The sequence below is a fragment of the Octodon degus genome, unplaced genomic scaffold (assembly GCF_000260255.1).
Source record: "Octodon degus isolate 3935 unplaced genomic scaffold, OctDeg1.0 scaffold00115, whole genome shotgun sequence".
In the NCBI taxonomy this organism is placed as follows: Eukaryota; Metazoa; Chordata; class Mammalia; order Rodentia; family Octodontidae; genus Octodon; species Octodon degus.
This window is the reverse complement of record NW_004524691.1, coordinates 3,532,577-3,538,143: the sequence shown is the minus strand read 5'-3', so window position 1 is coordinate 3,538,143 and position 5,567 is coordinate 3,532,577. Positions and strand designations below refer to the sequence as shown.

The window sequence follows — 5,567 nt, the reverse complement described above, 5'->3', positions numbered from 1 at the left end:
TAAGCTAAAGTCAAAATGGATTAAAGATCTAAACATTAAAACAGAAACATTAAATCTCCTGGAAGAGAAAGTAGGAGGAACTCTTGAAGACAGAGGGGTATGCAAAGAGTTCATGAACAAAAGTCAAATCACATGGGTAATACTTGAAAGAATTAACAACTGGGACCAACTCTTATTGAGAAGTTTTTGCACATCAAAAGAAATTACCAACAAAATGAAAAGACAACCCTCAATTTCAAAAAATCTTAACTAATAAGCACTCAGACAAAGGTCTGCTCTCTAGAATTTATAAAGAACTAAAATACATTAGGGCCCTTAAATTTAAAGACCCAATCCAGAAATGGGCATCCGAGATGAACACATGCTTCTCAGAGGATGAAATTAAAGAAACAAATAAATATATTTTAAAAATGCTCCAAATCTCTAGACATCTGTGAAATGCAAATTAAAACATCACTGAGATGCCATCTCACCCCAGAAAGAATGACTATCATAAAGAAATCAACCAACAGCAAATTTTGGAGAGGCTGTGAGGAAAAGGGAACCCTTTTCCACTGCTGGTGGGAATGTAGTGAAGTTAAACCCAACTGCATATGTTGTGGGTAATAATAAGCTTCTCTTCTGGAGGGTTAATACCCTAAGTTTGCAGACAAAAATTAGAGAAATAGAAGGGCTTCAAGCACAGCGAATACTTTTTTTTTTTTTTTTTTTTTTTTTTTGTGGAACCAGGGATTGAACTCAGGCCCTTGCGCTTTCCAGGGAAGCACTTATTCCACTGAGCCATCTCCTTGGCCCCAACACAGCCAACATTTTGACCATAGCCTTTCAAGGTCAGTGAAGACTCAGGACATAGGAGAACCTATATGCTAACATCATATAACTCAGGTGTGTCCCAAATTTTCTGATGAAGGACTATTATGGAGGCACAGAGCAACATGATTGAGGTAGAGTGTGCCTAAGGAGAGTCACCTGGAGAGGAAATATTTTCTCAGGCCTATCACAGAGAGCAAATTGGTCAAGAAATGGCTGTGACTCATCCACATGGCTGAAAATGACAAAGGATCTACAAAGTGTGGTACAGGGTTAGAGGATAAATCCCAAGAGTACTTGACTGACCTTATCAGATACAAAAGTTACATTTCTTGTTACATAGGTCTTGCTTTATCTTGGTCTTAACCATCCAGTAGAAAAGTATAAAAACGAGGTATATAAAGTAAAGCTATATTAATATGCTGAGCTATGAAAGGCTCAACTCAACAACTTCTGTGGATAACCCACTACTGTTGTGGACTGCTAGACTGTTGAATTGTTTTGCTGAATTCACGTACTTATAGTATTTAGTTGCCAATGGCATTCCCATTTCTGACAGGACTAAACATAAAAAGGGGATACAAAAGGAGAACCATTTTGTATCTGTATATGCAGAATAGTTAGGATAGATATACAGCTACTTTCGCTTAATTCAATGAGAAGAAAGATTTTTACTAATAGTGTTTGGACAGGATATCCCGTCTGCATCTTGTACTATGGATAACCACTAAGAAGATAACAATGTACAATGTATTAATTGTTGAAACTGTCCTATTAATTAGTTTTGAAACTGTCTCATTGCTATTTGTTTCTCAATAAAATAGAACAAAATAAAAAACTTTTTAAAATGTTGATGTGAGTAAAATTAGAATTATAGATAGAAATCTAAATGATTTTCATTTTATTCATTCTGATTCCTTTTCTCTTCCAGATAAGCTTGGATACAAATATTTATGTATGAGAATCTCATTTGGTTATTTCTTTTTTTTTTTTTTATTTTCTTAGTACAACGTAATACATAATAATTGCATTTATTGTGGTAAATTAATACATGCATGTAACATATCTCAATTCTTGTTTTCCTCTTCCACTGAGAGAAACCACTTTGAAGTCATGCTAAGCAGGCTTTAAAATTCACCAATTATGAGTGTGTCCCAGACCTATGTAACTTCAAAGAGCCAGCAGCTGGTGGGCAGAAAATAGAACTCTTATGCCAGTTATCACAGTAGAGACCTATAATGGTCTGTGGCACAGTGACCCTTCTGAAGGCAAGATAACACTGCAGGTGAGGGCACTAAATCTCACTCAGAATGCAGGACAATACTGCCAACCTTAGATAGCAAACAGTTCTGTCACTAAGTAAAGATTAACTGCTTGGAATTTCTTTGTTCTACTTTATCAAGGCCTTGCTCACTTTTGCACCCCTTTTAGGCTCAGATATTCTAGTCTTTGTTTCTCAAAATCGCCTACTTTTCATAAGTATCTACAGGCCTATTTGCTGTGATAACTTATTCTCAGCTATAAACAAAGATGATATGATTAAGGAAGCACTGCTTGTTTAAAAAAATATATAAAATGAGAGAATATCATATGTGAGCTAAATTCAAGATGCAAGGCACTAAAAGAAGTATGTTGTCTTAAATGCCCTTACAAGGATTTCCAGTTCTTCAAAATCTAATTTTTAGGTGAAAAACCAAGAAGTTATCTTATTCTACAGTGAAACACCTTGCCTCATAGTAATGTCAGTGTATAGAATTTTGGGACCATTCCTCCCCAATTCTGCTCCTGACAGGCAAAGAAGGTACAAAATAAGGAAGATGTCTACTGGGGAGGCAAAGTCTCAGAGGAAAATGGCACAGGCTGTGGGCATGGATATGTGAAAATTCAAGTTCTCAATCTACCAAAATTAAGTAACCAACATAACCAAGTTACTCATGCTTTATCTTTAGTTTCAGCATAACACTATCTATAGAACAGAATTGACATGAAGCACACCATGGAAAAGCACTCAACAGAGTCTTTACCTAAATAGATGCCTGAAAAGTCACTCGTTTTTTAATTTACCATTGAGAAAAAATCTTTCCAAAAAAACTATGCTCTAATCTTAATTTTTAGCTCTAAGTACTGTTAATTCTTCAAAACATCATTTATCTATTCCGATGAACTCAGCAGTTTTTGTTGCACGTGGCTTCATGTGGGATAAATAATTCTTCTGTTTTTATTTCAAATCAAGAAAATGAAACATGGTTTTATCAATAGTTAATGCCTGTCTTAGATAAAACATTCAGTGGCTGCCTTGCAAGACCGCATGGAACCATGGTCCCTCCTACAATGATGGCTCTTTAGTTTGTTAGACTTTCGTTTCACTCCTGTTTTTGTGCTTTTCTGTGAACACCTTAACTTTCTGTTATGACTTATTAAACAAGTCCAGCCAAATAACTCAGCGTATTAAAGCGCCTGCAAGCAGGTGCAGGGACCAGGGGATTAGATCCCCAGCCCTGACTGCCAGCCTCCCCCCACCCCAGGGTGTGCTGAGATGGCAATTGAGACTGGGCGTGGTGGCATGCATCTGTAATCCCAGCTCTTGGGAGGCTGTAAACAGGCGGATCACTACGAGTCTGATCTAGTAGTGAGACCCTGAACACCCTGTAGACCCTTCAGAGAGAGACTTATTAAGTAGCAATCACCACATGCAGTGTATCCATCCATATATCGAGATCCAAGTAACAACACAAAAGAGTGAAAACCAAGTTTGCACAATACTAGGCATGACAAATACCTAATCACAGACATTTCTGGTAGATAATTATAAATCATCATCCTTGTAAAGGATATACAATTTCACAAATGTTAAAATGTAGGGAACAAAGTACAAATCAACTTTTTCTGGGAAACACCAAATGGCGGATGACGCCGGTGCAGCGGGAGGGGCCGGAGGGGGGGGGCACACATGGGAGTCCGTGGTGGCTTCCAAAGAGGCTTCAGCAGTGGCCTTCGAGGTCGCAGGTGTGGCAAAGGCAGAGGCTAGGGCCCCGGCCGAGACCACAGGGCTCACAGTGGTAAGACCAAGGACAAAGAGTGGATTCCTGTCACCAAGCTGGGCCGTCTGGTCAAATACATGAAGATCAAGTCCCTGGTGGAAATTTACCTTCTTTCCTTACCCATCAAGGAATCCGAGATTATTGACTTTTTCCTGGGCACATCCCTCAAGGATGAAGTTTTGAAGAATATGCCTGTGCAGAAGGAAATTCGTGCTGGCCAGCAGACTAGGTTCAAAGCTTTTGTCGCCATTGGGGACTACAATGGTCATGTTGGCCTGGGTGTAAAGTGTTCCAAGGAAGTAGCCACTACCGTTCATGGGGCAGTTATCCTGGTCAAGCTCTCCATTGTCCCCATGAGGAGAGGCTACTGGGGAAACAAGATCAGCAAGCCTCACACTGTTTCTTGCAAAGTGAGGGGCCGCTGTGGTTCTGTGTTGGTGCGTCTGATCCCTGCCCCCAGAGGCAAAGGCATCATCTCAGCCCCTGTGCCCAAGAAGCTGCTGATGATGGCTGGTATTGATGACTGCTACACCTCTGCTAGGGGCTGCACTGCTACTTTGGGCAGCTTTGCTAAGGCCACCTTTGATGCCATCTCCAAGACCTACAACTATCTGACCCCTGACCTCGGGAAAGAGACTATGTTCACTAAGTCTCCCTATCAGGAATTCACTAACCATCTTGTGAAAACCCACACCGGATTCTCTGTCCAGGGGACTCAAGCTCCAGCAGTAGCTACAACATAGAGGGTTTTTACACAAAAATAAAATGAATTAAGTCTGTAAAAAAAAAAAAAAAAAAAAAGTACATATCAAGGAGCCAAGGGAAGTTTTACACAATGTTATTTCACAATTATCAAAATTTAATGTTAATTTTTTTGGAAATAAAGCATATTGAGAAAGTACAAACATTTTAAGATAATGTTTAAGGGCTGGTGAGATGGTTCAGTGGTCTAAAGCACCTACTTAGAACAAGTTTAGCAAAGCACAGGGACTGCGGTTCGATCCCCCAGCACTACATGCCAGCCAGCCCCGCTCCTAGGTGTTGTCCCTGGGCCACACACACACACACAATAAATAAATAAATAAATAAATTTTAAAAAAAAGATAATGTTTAAAATATTTCCCATGCATCCATTCTTACAGACATGAGATCAGCTGTTCTTGTGGTTGATTGTCCTCTTCTTTAATACAAATGGGGACTGCTAATGTCTACATACAAGCCCACCTTTTTTATGCCTCTATATAAGATTCCTATGCTATCTTTTATCCAATTCCTCTTCACTAGAGAATCTGGGTAGAAAATGGGTCAAAATGGCAGAGGTGGAGACAGAGTGACCAGGGTGTGGTTTTTTGTCCACTATTTTTTTTTTTTTTTTTTTTTTTGGCAGAACCTTGGATTGAACTCAGGCCCTTATGCTTGCCGAGCAAGTGCTTATTCTACTGAGCCATCTCCCCGGCCCCTTTCGTCCACTATTACAGACCAGGGAAACTAGGGGTAATTTTAGGATGGTGCCTGAAGAGAAGTTTCCAATCCCATAAAAGGAATATTTCCAGAAGAGAACTTGAAAGTCAACCATAACAAAGGCAAAGTAAAGAGGCATGGCTGGAGCCAAGTGGGAAGTTGGAGAACCAGGTAAGAGCAGAGGGAGGGGCTGGTGAGATGGCTCAGTGGTCTAAAGCACCTACTTGGAACAAGCTTGGCAAAGCACAGAGACCG

The 5,567-nt window shown here is 39.8% G+C and overlaps 1 pseudogene; it reads left to right on the top strand.

Annotated features, from left to right (window-relative positions):
* The first annotated feature begins 3,706 nt into the window (after positions 1-3,706).
* LOC101567125 lies at positions 3,707-4,594 on the top strand (annotated as a pseudogene).
* The last annotated feature ends 973 nt before the right edge of the window (positions 4,595-5,567 follow it).